Genomic DNA, 15,272 nt, shown 5'->3' on the forward strand with positions numbered 1-15,272 from the left:
GCATGTTCCATAACAACATGTGTATGTGCAAAGATTAATTTTAAGAAGTGTATGCAGAAAATATACACACACCATTTATAAGAAAAATCAGTGTTACCAAGCATACTTTAATCCTGAGTAAACCATCCTTTAAGACTTTTTTTCCCCTCATAGGTATAAATTCTTTGAATTTGCATCATTTAGCAGGAATACAAAGGCATAAAGCCTTCATGTACTGGTTTCTTTAAGTTCAGGAAAGTGCATAATATATTTATATATGCAGCTGTATATACATGTACTTAGTCACTCAGTCGTGTCTGACTCTTTGCGACCCCATGGACTGTAGCCCACCAGGATCCTCTGTCCATGGGAATTCTCCAGGCAAGAATATTGGAGTGGGTTGCCATTCCCTCCTCCAGGGGATCTTCCCAACCCAGAGATGGAACCCAGGTCTCTTACATTGCAGGTGGATTCTGCCACCAGGGCAGCCCATACTTGCAGCTGAACCCAATCAAAGCAGTTCTGAGACTTATTAGGGCATGACGCTGTTGACACAAGGCTAAGTGCAAAGCCTTGACCTTGCATTTCCACTTTGACCTCAGGGACCATACCTACTCATCTCACCCCAACCTTTACAACTTGAATGATGTCAGATCAGGCTGCTCTGTTTTTTTAAAGGATCAGTTAGCCGAAATGAAAGCTATTTACTTCGCCCATTATTGTTCAATTCTTGGAGGTTTTTTATTTTTTTTTCCCCCAGGGCCTCCAAACAAATCTATTCAACTTCTGTAAAAACAAAATGTTCCCAAAATTCTTTAAAGTTTACATCTAAAATCTGTTAAGTCAAAATGTTTTTCCCCACAAAATCCTGTCATATTTTGAAAGACATTCAAACCAAAGCAAAAACTATAAATAAAAATAGAGCTGAATATTAAAGGGGAAGAGAGAAGCCAATTTATTAGATATAAGGATTTTTATTGTCTCAAATATTAGTTTCCAGTTAACCTTGAAAAAAAAAATCTGGTCATTTAAGCAAAATGGGTCCACTTAAGCATCAGATTTCATTTCTCATCTGCCTTTAAGATCAATGCAGATACTAAACACAGTCTTTCAAGGAAGACTTACTCTTCTAATTCCATTGCTGGGTCACAGGAAGCAACCTTATGCCTTCACACTCCACTCCTCGACTGAAATCCAGTCTCCAAGATTTGAATCTTACTAGGAAAAGGCTATATCAAATTACCCAAAGTACTTACTCAGAGAAATGGAGAGAAATGGAAGCATTTTGGGGGAGCTGGATCTATTAAAAACAGTCAGTGGAGAGAAAAGGGCAATTTTCCCCTCTTGGAGAGTGCAAGTATATTTATTGTGGTAAGTTTCCTTCTTTATGTAAAAGATACAAAATCTGTTGATGCCATTTGTTAGGATAGTCTATCTTAACAAAGGGCAAAAATTCAAGGTCTAAAGTTTCTGAATCTCAGCAACGTTAAACAGGGCTTTACAAGGAATTTTCAATTTGAAATACTGAGTAAATGGGTTCACGCAGCACAGATTTTTATTGTAGACCAACCTAATTTTCACATTTTCCTCTCTATAACAAGCTAGTCGTTTGTTCTCTGCACTCATAATGAAAAGAAAACAAGACTTTCTTTGTTTGTGTACATTAATTCCATGCTATAAAAGTCACTCAGTCAAGCTTCACTATACTTTCACCTTTAAACCTTAACCTGACTTGTAACAATATTTGTAGCCTCTAAAATTACACTGGTTGAACCCAGACGGAGTTAATCACCCTTCACTGTCTCAGTGAAAAGTATAATGACCTACCATTTAATGTGAAACCATTAAAATCCTAGAAAGGGCAAGAATTCACATCGTGTGTTTATAAATACCGTGCAGACATGAATCCATACATTCAAGCTACCAAGACACTTTTCATATGACACTTGTTTAGAGAACCAGATGGAAAATAATGACTGCTACACACTCAAAGCCAGAAGTGTCTATTCTGCTGCTTTATACAGTGCACCTTATACTTTTAGCACTGACATAAATTAATTCTAACATTTCATCTGGAACTAAACAAAGAAAATCCAAATCAAAGTTGGGTAATTCACGATATTTTTTCCTTTCCCGAACTACTGCTGCTTTCACACAGGGCAAATCCATCAGCAAGAGCCTTCATGTCTACCTGCAAGGCCTGTTTCAAATCCTACCTTCAGGACCATTCTACTACACAAGTCCAGAAGCCCGTTCCCTCATCACACTCAGGGCCTCTGCTCCAGGGGCTGTGCCTGAAACTGTGCCACACAGAGGCCTAGACCACTGTTCTCCATCTCCCTGGTACCACTTCAAGTCAAGACGCCTTCATCCCCATCTGCAGCATCCTCTAAAAAATTCCCCCCATTTCCACGCTTGTCTCTATAATCTATCCTTCCAGAGATTGCTGAGTAGTAATCTTTTCGTTCTTTTTAAAGCAGATCATGGTACTTAAGAGAATGAAAACTGCATACCTACAGGGACATATATGAATAGCTAATTAATAGGACAACACAGGCTGGGCCTTAGAACCTGAGCATACACAATATGAGTGGACGGTGCCAAAAAACAAGGGTGCAGGGAGACTGCCTCAATCCAGCTCCAGATGACAGTTTCCACAGCTGAGGACAACTCTGAAGGGATCAGACAATCTAATTTTTCAGGAGAAGCTAGAACTCTTGACTTTCATACAACACTGTAATATTTAAATGTTGCCTAAAATTTTAAACAATGCAAAATAAGCCAAATATCCCTGCCAACTGGCACAGGACATTGTTGGGTGATGACATTTTATAATCTCCCCCTTTGTTACCATCCTTGGACAAAACACCGCTTCTTTTGCTCAAATTTTCTTAGCTTTTTGTTACCTCAGATCCTTAGCACTTACTTTTGTCCATGTTTTTTGCATTCATTCTTATCTTTTAGACCTCAGATCAAAAATCTCCACTTCAAACCTTTCCCTGACTACTTTATCTATTAATATTAGAAGTCCTCCCCACAAATCACCATCATATCACCCAATTTATTTTTTCTTATAGTGTATCTCCTCACAGAAGATGATTTTGATGTTACATTGGTAAACTTAGTCTGTAAGCAATGCGTTTCCTGATACAGTAATAAAACCCACTTTCAATAAAAATCAATACAGAATGTGCTAAACTGAGCCAGTTCAGACACACACACACACACACACCTTTCAAGCTTCATTACTTCATAAAAGCACATTACCAGGCTGACTGGTTATTGTTTCTTCACTAAATATCTACAATAGTTTTTTGGAAGAAGAGTGAAAAAATGCTGTGTGTTATATACACATCATATATATATAAAATCTGTGTACATACACAAGTTTATTAATGTGTTTATATGTGTATGCTTTCTACTAAAATAGTTAATATGCAAATAAATATTAATCTGCCTCAGTGTGGTTCTGCCAGATAGACCCTGAGGAGTTGAGTCTCCTCACATTGATATAAAGCAGTGGTTCTCAACTTGAGGTAATTTTTTCCCCTCAGAGGTTTGGCAATGTGAGGAGACATTTCTGCCTCTCACAATTAGCGGGATGATATCGACATCTAGTGATACAGGCCAAGTAGGCTGCTAGACATCCTACAAGACACAGGACAGTCTCCAAAAGAAAGAATCAACTGGCTCAACATATCATTAGTGCGAAGTTGAAGAAACCCTTAAGTTTGTCTCACTCCAATTTTGCCAAAAGAAATAAGAACCAACCTATATTTTTTTGATTTGGGATGTAGGGAATAATTTTAAATTAGTTCCTCAATACCACTGCAAATTTTTTTTAACATTGTTTAACTGACTGTCAGCATGTATGCTGGGGCTTCCCTGATGGCTCAGAGGGAAAGAATCTGCCTGCAATGCAAGAGCTGCAGAAGACTCAGCTTTAATCCCTGGGTTGGGAAGATCCCTTGGAGGAGGGCAGGGCAACCCATTTCAGTATTCTTGCCTGGGAAATCTCATGGACAGAGGAGCCTGGCAGGCTACAGTCCACGAGGGTTGCAAAGAGTCACACACGACTGAAGTAACTTAGCACACATGCAAAAAAATTTTGTTGTTGTTTTGATTTTGGTTTACACCCAGCAGAGTACCTGGTCCCTTCTTAGCCTTCAATAAAGAATAAATGAATCTAGTACCCGTGATTTGTTATTTTATGCTTCACATGGACCATGTAACTAAATGTTGGCTGAATACATGAAGCATTCAGGTTGAACTGAAAAATACTGTCGAGTTCCAGGGCATATACAGATGAAGAAAAAAAAAATTCTCTTTGGCCTCAAATTATTCAGAATCTGACACTGCAACAAATAATATAATACAATAAAATTTATACATTCCTACAATAAGGCATACCAGACGAGCACAGTAGGACAGAGAAAGGTCAATTCACCTAGACTGGAAAAATTGGAAGATGGAATGGAAGGGACAGGAGTCCAAAATGTCCCTCTAGACTTGATGCCTGGCCTGCCTCATATGTGTTGAGTACTAATTTAGACAGAAGGATAGGAAGAAGAAACAGTACTTTGAAATATAAGACTTAAGTTGGAAAGACCAACTAGTTAGCTTTGCTAAAGTAAGTAGGTGACTTTTGCAAGTAAGAAGAGAAACACATTAAGGCCCTAATATGTGAACATAAATGAATTTCTGTCTTAGTAGCCACACACAGACATCTATTGGGCCAGACCTCTCTATTTCCTCCCTACTAAGGGATTCTGTGAGCCTATAATTTCTTCACTCGATTACCACGTGAAGGGCCTGCCCTTAAACATCTTTCTTCATAATGTTTTTGCCACACTTGTTGCCAGAAAGTCTTTCTGAATACATATAGCATGACCATGAACCAACACTGTAACCTCAAAATTAGAATAGCTTGTAACTCCAGGAATCCCCCAGTGGCCTAGTGGTTAGGATTTCAGATCTTCACTGCTGTGGGCCCACAGATCAGTCCCTGTTTGGAGAACTGAGATCCTGCAAGAAGGGTGAACCAGTCAGTTTAAAAAAAAAAAAAAAAAGGGAAAGAAAAACTTGTAATTCCAAAGAACAAAACTTATCTAAGATCATACATCAGTGTTCATGCAATCTGGTGTCCGTTGGCCTAAGGCTTTGTCTGAATCACTTTTATGTTTCCAGTGTTTATCCCAGATTATGTTACATGGTGCTTACTCAGCAAATATTTGTGGCTTCAAGTTACAACTTGAATCCACTCCAGACTCCATGTTTTTCCTAAATCAACAGTGCATATCAAAATTGCAATGTAATTGTTGTTGTTTAGTCGCTAAATCATATCTGATTCCTTTGTGACCCCATGGGCTGTAGCCCACCAGGCTCCTTGTCTGGGATTTCCCAGACAAGTACAAGGAAATCTTCAAGGGATCTTCCTGACCCAGAGATAAACCCTGGTCTCCTGGATAGATTTTTTTCCACTGAGTCCCCTGGGAAGCATGCTGAAATTGCAATGTACTTATCAAAGGATGAACCTGTTCAAAATTGAGCTTCGGAAATGATCATTTCCTTTCATTTTCCCTTTAAAAATATGTCCATCTAAATTGTATATACAGGTTCACATTACTATAATCTTAATAATAATAATAACAAAGTAGGCAGAAGGAACTCTTTATTTTCTGTTCTTCTTTCTGATTCTCTCCTAACCTTCTAGCCTCTCACAGAGGAATCTTCTCTTACAACGTACACCAAGGTTTCTCCCAAAGCTGTATCTCTAAGTTAAAGATTCCCTTCAAATCTAGATGAAGGTTTTTTTTCTTTTTTTTTTTCTTTTTTTTTTTGGCATTTTAGCCATTGTAAAATGCTCCAGTGGATAACTCATTGGCATCATAAGCTCAATCTACCAATGTACAAATCATAGTTTGTTTCTCTGAATAAATGGTTCTTGCTTATTACTGAAATCCTAGCCCAGGAAGTCTTCTAAGAGTCATATGAAATACCTTCATCTTGCATATATTCTATCAATTCAATTTATTCATTCCACTACCCAAAAGCTCTATACCTTTCCATTTGCTTCATTTCCATCAATACTGTATTTATGTATCATCTCTCCCTCTTATTTTAATAGCCTTCCAAGTCTTCTCGGGGCTTCCCTGGTGGCTCTGGTAAAGAATCTGCCCGCAATGCAGGAAACCTGGGTTCAGTCCCTCGGTTGGGAAAATCCCCTGGAGAAGGGATGGCACTCCAGTATTCTGGCCTGTAGAATTCCATGGACTCAAGGACATGACTGAGTGCCTTTCACTTCAAGCCTTCTCATGGCCTATAGTATTTTGCCTGTTCAGTCCACTGGCCATGCCACTGGTTGGGAGATCTTTCTATCCCACCCAAGAGAGCAGGTCTTTTCCTAACGAAAAACCTTTCCTCTGCCACATAATGAAATTCAGTCTACTTAGCATGGAATAAGAGAATCTCCATATTCTGACTACAAGTTTGTCCTTACCAGCACTTGATCTGTAACTAATTCCAAACTAATTCCAGTTTCCGCAGCATTCAACACAATTTATCTTGTTTTTGCTAACACATACGTGTTTCTTCTGCTTAGTGGGAGGTGCAAACAAGCAGAAAAAAGGATATTCTTCAATACTTACTTCAATTATTCTGTACTCCTGATCTAGGTGGAAGTATATTTTCCCTTCTTGCATTTCTAGTACAACATATTTATTTTTTTCACCACATTCTAGTTTATCATATAACTCCCTCAATTATCAAACAATGTGAACTTCATGTGTAGGGACCATAACTAAATCCATCTTCAGATTACCAGTGCTTAGAAGTCTCTCACCTTATCCAGGAATCATTATTTTAAATGGCAAGTACTCAAGAATAAGAGAAAATTGCACTGTATCTTTTAGGTCCACCTATTTATGAATGAGTTTCAGTAATGTATCGGTTTTTAAATTTTCCTTTTTTAATAACTTGAGGTTCTTGAGTTCTCTAGATGTTTCTCTACAACCTCAAACATAGAGCTCATCACTATAGACGCTTAAAAGAAACAAACATTTAAATCTCTCTTCTTAGCACTATTGAAGGTAAACCCAAATACTGTGAGTTCTCTACTATTCCATTTATGGAAAACATTACATAAAGGACAGCTAAAATATCACATAATATAGCCTTATTTATCTTTCATTTATGGGAGGATTTATTATTTTTTCATTAGATACACTTTTTTTTTTTTAAGAATGATAAAATGTCAGTTCAGTCTTTGTCCACTAGACAAATGTTTACTGATTACCTACTATGTGCTAAGTGTGTAGCAACTATTTGTTGTTGTTGTTGTTTGCTGAGTCACTAAGTCATGTCCAACTCTTTTATGACCCCATGGACTGCAGCTCTTCTGTCCATGGGATTCTCCAGGCAAGGATAATGAAGGGGGTTGCCATTTCCTTCTCCAGGGGATCTTCCAAACCCAGGGATCAAACCCTCATCTCCTGCACTGGCAGGTGGATTCTTTACCACTGAGCCACCAGGGAAGCCCAGAGCAACTACTATGCTAAGTCGCTTCAGTCGTGTCTGACTCTTTGTGACCCTGTGGACTGTAGCCCACCAGACTCCTCTGTCCATGGGATTCTCCAGGCAAGAATACTGGAGTGGGTTGCCATTTCCTTCTCCAATAGCAACTACTTGGGGTCCTTAATTCTGTAATACAGTCATGTATCATCCCTCACAGAGATGTGAGACTATGGCAAAAAAGCAGCATTTAAATATCTATGGAAACGAATTAATACTGATGCTAATACAGTGCTTTAAATAAGACAGTTCAATGCCTTTAAGAGGGTCTGTGAGTAAAGAAGGAAAAGCAGCTTCCTGAGAAAGTGACTGTGAGCACATGTCAAGTAAGCAGCCGTGACAAGCATACTGGGAATACTGGACCAGGATGAAATACAGCAATATAAAGGGGGATGTGCCACGCTGCAACCAAGAGCAACATGACAAGATAGACAGACGGCTCCTCTGGCCATGAAACCTCCCCCCAACTCTCTCTACAACTCTCCCCATTCTCTTCAAAGTTCTTCTGATGTTAGTACTATTAACTCATGCTTAATTAGCATTAAATACCACTATTCTAATATTTTGCTGTTTTCCCAGAAAATACATTTATATGGAGAGATACAATGAGCTAATATTTATAAGATTTATGTGTGCTAAAGCTTCCCTGGTGGCTCAGACGGTAAAGCATCTGCCTGCAATGCGGGGGATCTGGGTTCGATTCCTGGGTCGGGAAGATCCCCTGGAGAAGGAAATGGCAATCCACTCCAGCACTCTTGCCTGGAAAATCCCATGGATGGAGAAGCCTGATAGGCTACAGTCCATGGGGTCGCAAAGAGTCGGACAGGACTAAGCGACTTTACTTTCACTTTCACTTTCTTGTGTGCTAAGGTTTGGAGGTAAAAGTTCTATACATAAATATGGAGATCCAACCAGTCCATTCTGAAGGAGATCAACCCTGGGATTTCTTTGGAAGGAGTGATGCTAAAGCTGAAACTCCAGTACTTAGGCCACCTCATGCGAGGAGTTGACTCATTGGAAAAGACTCTGATGCTGGCAGGGATTGGGGGCAGGAGGAGAAGGGGATGACAGAGGATGAGATGGCTGGATGGCATCACAGACTGGATGGACGTGAGTCTGAGTGAACTCCAGGAGATGGTGATGGACAGGGAGGCCTGGCGTGCTGCAGTTCATGGGGTTGCAAAGAGTCGGACACGACTGAGCGACTGAACTGAACTGAACTGAACTGATTGTGAGCCTGAGATGATGTCTTTATTTAATAAGTACCATAATGTACAACTTGTCTCATCAACAGACATGCTATTTTATCTTATTAAGCACACGCACACACACACTAGGTCTCAGAAACTTAGCAATGGTTCATTTATATATTATCCATTTTGGACTTTGAACTTCTATTACTTATTAAATATTTCTTAGGAGGAAAATAATGCCTGTTTCCATTTAATCTCAAAATTCTTCAAGACACTATCAGATGCGGACTCCCAAGCTCAGAAAACTTAAGTAATTTAACCAAGTTTACATAGTTCACTAGTATATTATCTCTAATTTCTTAATTTTTGTTTCAAAGCTCTGGCATCTGGGGCCTTGCTGACTGGGAAAGATGACTGCTAGTCACTTTCTAGAGATAGTGAACCCTCACGGAAGGGCATACTCTTCAAATATAAAGCAACCAACCCAGAGTCCACACACTGAACCACCTATTCCAGCTGGCCCTTCTGCTCTAATCACCCAAGGCCATGTTCCTAACTAGAGACCTTCCCTGTGGCTGACAACCTGATGAAGTCATTGAAACTATTCAATCCTTAATCTTCTCAGCTTTCATACTGTGCCTTCCTAGCTCTTTCGCATGAAAACCACAAGAAAGCCTTTTGCACAAGTTCTCTCCTTCTTCCTTCAGCCTCTCAACCAACCCTGGTGCTTCTCCAGGTAGCAAAGTCCCTTCATGGAAGCCTGTGCCTCCTGTTTCTTGGATTTCTAAGTACAAACCTCACGACAGTCATTTCTGTGTCTGCATGTCTTGCCATACCTGATTAAAACAAATCCTGGGTATTTTCTAAAACAGCTAGTGATAGTGCCAAGATGAGAGCACGGCCAGCCAGACACACAGAATGTGATGTCATTATTTATTAACTGAATGAATTACTCAAGAGGCTGAAATCTTACCCACCTAATTATTCCAAAAATGACACAATCTCCCAAATTTATGTCAATGACTCATCTGAAAATCAGGTCTTTGTACCACAGCATTAATGCTTCTAATTTGGTTTTTCGTTTCTTGAAGGAACGACTTAAGCAGTCCAGAAGGGGGGCTGGATTCAAAGAACATTTTTAACATGGGAAGTTTGTTACTGGTACTCTTCTACTACTCTCCTGGGCCCCGACTTCACCTTTCACTTCCCCAGTCTGCCCCCCTCCCAAATGACACGGGATCCAAAATGGCCTCACCGCTCTCTGCCCCTGACACTTCCCAGTGTCTGTCACCATCCCACCCTCCAAGGGAAAACTTCCATTCCCCAAGTGCTGAAGAGCTGAACTCCAAGTAAAAGAGGACCTTTAATCTGATTAAAATAATTCACAGTAAATTGCAAATCTCTTAATCCTCTTAGAGGCATTAACATTTTTTTTTAAATTGGGGAGGAGAAAGCAACTTGATACAACCTCTAATTGTTGGCATTTTTGTACAGAGTAAACAATAATATATTTTGCTTTATTCGGATAGAAATGGCTATCACATTGGCATGGCAATCTGCCCAGAAATCTGTCTCCAACCTGTCAAATTAACCCTGAGTTTTCTCTTAAGAATATCTACCCTCCTTCTGCTTGTATTTATTTGCTGTTCTTTTAAATTCCTGGTAAGAGGTCTTAAGGTTTGGAGGGATATCTCTGTAGGGATAATTTTTATGTTTCGGGTTTTTAAATCAGAGTCTATACCAAGCAACAATCATAAACCAGTTCCCTTTAAAAAAAATCTTGATAAACAGGACAATCAGCAAAATAATAATAAAAACAACACTATTCATACTTAAACAGACTTGAGAACATGTCAAACACTGTTATAAACACTTCCTTACTTAACCTTCACAGCAACCCTATTATTCCCATTTTACTGATTAAGAAAACAAAAAGTGAGATGAGCTATTATGGTGACTTGACTGGGGAGCAATAAGACCAGATTCAAACCTCTGTACCATTTTAACTCTGAAGCTCATTCCCTTAAAATCACTATACTCCACTGAAAAGATACACTGATGAAAAACTCAGGGATAAATAATCTAGCTCACTATGCTGTTCGGGGGTTAAAAACTACAGTATTTAAATCCTGGGAGTGACCTAAATATTAGTTTCAATTCCAGCACTTTATAGGTGAAGAAACTAATTCACTCAGGGCATGGTGAAAAGCTACTTAGTGACAGATTCAAAGTCAGGGTCAGTCAAGTCTAAACCCAAGTCATGTTTGCTTCCCTCACTTAAGTACAGTTAGTCTCTAGAAAAATCATAGCAAAACCTACAAACTCCACATAAAGGCAGAATACAAAATTCTGTCCAATCCATTTAGTAGGATCCAGCAAATAGAAACTACTGAGAGCTCCCATTTATAAATTACTTACTAATTTGGCAATTTAGGTTTTTCCTCTTTCCAATTACTCACATGTCTGTTTCTAAAAGAATGAAATTTTATCTAAAAACAAGAAGGAGTATTAATTCCTTTTATAACCCCTGTCGAAGCAAATAAATTCTTGTACCAAATTAATTAATTCACTGAATGTGTTAGTTGTAACACTTAAGTAGATACAGAGCCTCCTAGTTTGAAAGAAGACCTAGGTAAGTAAATGAAACACAGGATGATGGGTAAGGTCACGGTTTTGCAGACTGCTAGGGAAACACATAATGCATGCATGCATGCTAAGTAGCTTCAGTCCTGTCTGACTCTTTGTGACCCCATGGACTGTAGCCTGCCAGACTCCTCTGTCCCATGGAATTCTCCAGGGAAGAATACTGCAGTGGGTTGCTAATCTCTTCGCCAGGGGATCTTCCCAACCCAAGAACTGAACCCTGGTCTCCTGCATTGCAGGAAGATCCTTTATCACTGAACTGCGGGGGAAGACCCCAGGGAAACACAAAAGGAGTACATCAAATCTACACTGGATGGGTGGAAGGAGTGGCAAAGGGTTGCTTCTGGAGAAACAGACACCTAATTTATTCATTAGGCCCAACAGCAGTTGGGATGGGGGAAAAGGGAGGTAAAGGAGGAAAAGAAACATTTAGACAGAGCAGTCCCAATGGGAGGGAGAAACAGTATTAGAAGACTCAGAGGAATAAGAGGCTCAAGTTCGGTTCATAGGCGAGGAACCCAAATTAGGCAGGTGTGCAATCAATATAATCAAATTAATAAGGCCAGTATTCTCTCACAAGAAAATAAATTGCACATAACATTTCTGTGATTCACAGAAAAGGAAGAGTGTTTATATGGAAAGAATAAGGATAAGAAACAGACAACAGAAATCAACAAGACTTAGGCAAATTAGCCAATAAGTTTTCACTACATTTTCTTAAAGGCTGCAGTTCTCAACTAGAGAAAAAAATTCCAAATACACATGGAAGAGGTGAAGAATCCATTATTATTAGCAAGCTATTTTCTCAGAGCATCAAATGATGCTCATCTTTAAACATGCCTCCTGTGGACAATGAAATGTTGGTGACAGTTTCCAGCTTCAGATGAATCAGCTCTCATTGCTCAGGGCACATTACTGCTTCTGACCTCTTCCCCTGCCCGTGGCTTGACCTTCTTCCACTCTAGCATTATTCCCTGCCTCGTGCCTGTGAGCATCTCATATTATTCGCAAGTCATGGCTCTAGAATTTAGCATGAGGAGGGCTGCCCCTGATAGATGTCTAACATGAGTAATGCTCTTAATGACCCCCAATGGGACTCTGCCATATTTTCCCAGCAGGATGAGTCGCTGGAAGACAAAAAAGAAATTCTGCCCACTTTACAGTGAAACATAATGAAGACAAGACATTTCTCCAGAGTGGAATATTTTACTTAGATTTGATAAGAAATGACCAGTTTGGGTTTTGGTGTTTTTTGGTTTTTTTTTAAGTTAACAAAAGTTTCTCCGTATGTACTTAGCTTTGCAGTATAGCTTGAACACCTGAGGAAATTATCTCATTTTTATGTTACCTAAAGAAACCCCCCAAATGTCATTTTAGAAATACATATGAATTATGCACAAAGTTTCCTCACAGAAATGCTAGATATGCTCTTAAAAGCTGTGCATAAATCAATATCTTGTAAGTTAAATAACATTTTCACTGACAAATTATTTCTGAGATGCTTTATTTTCATTTCTCATTAATATTCAATTGGCAGTGATTACTGACCCTTTAGATTAAGCGTCTCTCCTGATAATATTTCTGTCAAACAGCTAATGATCTATAAAACAAATTATAAAACAAATATGGGAAACTAGGTTTTAGAAATGATCCTACAGCAAATATATGCAGAAGGTAAAGGCTTCTTTGCAATTCAGCCTTAGCCCCAATTTTACTTCTATTTCTTCAGATTTCCTTAATATCCTCTTCAACCTGTAATTTATATGCAACACAGTGGTGTATCTCTTAATAGCAGTCAGTAAACTTTTAGATGCTCTCTGTTGATAATTTTCCCTCTTATTCAAGAATATATTTATTTATTCAAGTTCATCAGAGACTCTTAGCTCATCAAAGGACTTGTGGTTTTGTTTTCTTTGTTTGTTAGCTTTAAGACAAAAGAATAAACATAAACAGTCAAACTGATCACTTTTCCTGGCTTAACAAATACAGTTTGTAAAATGTAAATAATTCCCAATAAAGGCAGAAGCTTTTGGTTAAATAAATAAGCCATTATCTAACTACTTAGCTAGTAACAATACAGTAAGGATGACCAAATACCAGAAAAGTAAAAGCTTCTAAAATGCTGAAGATAACAGAGAGTGAGGGGATACTGATGTTTTTAGAGTAGGAATAAACAGCAACAAACAAGTCATTCTATATGAGATGGATGATGTAAAATTATAAATACAAAAGGATGATCTGTTGGTCACAGTTGCTGTGATGACATATTATTGTTGTTGTTGTTGTTATTTGGACTTAAGTGTCCCCATTTGTCAGCTGGGAGATTTTACTTTAAAACATAGACTGTTGCCTCTTCTTGAAAACTCTGAGAGTGTATGTACATTAAGTCCACACATCTCCATGGCAACATCCAGTCAGCCATCCCTTAGACCTGATAGAGGGCCTTGCTTTCATAGGCCCTGTACTGGCATTTGTTTTCAACCATTATAAAATATTATCAGAAAAGAAAAAGAGAATCTCACAAATTAAATGTTTTCTTATCTTCCTTGCCAACAATCATGACTTCAGACCAGGAAGGGCAGTCTGAAGACGGTTCAGTGGTAAATGAAGGTGGGAAGATAAGTATCTAGCTTACTAATATATTTTAAATCTCCTGATCCAGAAAAGCATTATATTGCTAACTACTGACAGAATTTTTAAATGAAATCTTTATTTGAACAGTAGGAATAAGTTAAAAGTTATCTACATTTTTACTAAAAAATAAAACAGGATCCTCAACATCCATGTGACACTTCAGGACACTTGACAAAATACATATTAAAAACAATAACAACAAAATAACATAACCAAGTGAAATGACTCTTTATGAAAGAAACGAAATTGGAAGAAAATGAATATCTTGTGTACAGAGGATGGAAAATTTAAAAAGAGCTTAACTGTCTTCAAAATGGAAACAGTTTCACGAAGAAACTGGACTGAATTTACCATGGGTAGTTTGGAGAGTAAAACAGAGTTCAGTAGAATAGGAAATAGAGTTGAATTCTAGCTTAATTAATGTGGAAATTTACACAAAAATTATAAATGGAATCTTCTATGATATGAGGAGATAATTCCTGTCATAGAAAGTAATGAGGGTAGGATAAATAATAGTTGTTAGGATATTGCAGAGAGAGTAGAAGCATAGAAATAAAGCTGCTCTAAGATACTGTCCAAATGATTCTCTGATAGGTTAAGAAAAATAAAACATCATTATATTTAAATGTATTTATATGTATACTGCTATGCATACATACCCTCAGAGAATATACCAAAAAGTAAGTATCTCAGTTTCTAAGAATTATGGTTATCAAATTTATTTTTTATCACCTCTTCTCTACTTGGCAGAAGCTCTTTATGGTCCAAGCATAGGCTCACAAGGCACTCATGTATTAAATTACCTATTGGGCAATCAACCATTTAGCATATTTTACTTCAGTGCAAGGAATGAGATTTTTTTAAAATAATTTGTTACCTGGTAGGATTGATTAAATGAACGAAAGAATGAATGCTATTATTAATGTCCTCTAAAATAGTATAGGGTCATAAATGAAATTCCATAATAACTAACTGTAAAATCCATCTCTTCAAACAGTTATATCATTTTTTCAGGTCACCACTCCTGGATGCACCTTTCTAACAATTCACTTTGCTCAACAAGACATTCTGTTCTTTCTTTCAACACTCTTTGGCAAGCTACTTATTTCAGGGAGAGTTTGCTGACTAAGTAAATCCCCTTACCAGTTCCCAAATGTAATTCTCCCTTCTCCCATCATATGAAAACGTCTTTCATTCATCGACTGCCAACAATTCACTCCTGTGATTCAACATTCACTTTCCTGTCTATATGTA

At 38.2% G+C, this 15,272-nt stretch overlaps 1 protein-coding gene across 1 annotated transcript in view; it reads right to left on the bottom strand.

Moving 5' to 3' along the window:
• ROBO1 (roundabout guidance receptor 1) overlaps positions 1-15,272 on the bottom strand; it is a 449,648-nt gene that overhangs the window by 421,100 nt on the left and 13,276 nt on the right. The window lies entirely within an intron of this gene.

This window comes from Capricornis sumatraensis, chromosome 1, assembly GCF_032405125.1.
Source record: "Capricornis sumatraensis isolate serow.1 chromosome 1, serow.2, whole genome shotgun sequence".
Taxonomy (NCBI): Eukaryota; Metazoa; Chordata; class Mammalia; order Artiodactyla; family Bovidae; genus Capricornis; species Capricornis sumatraensis.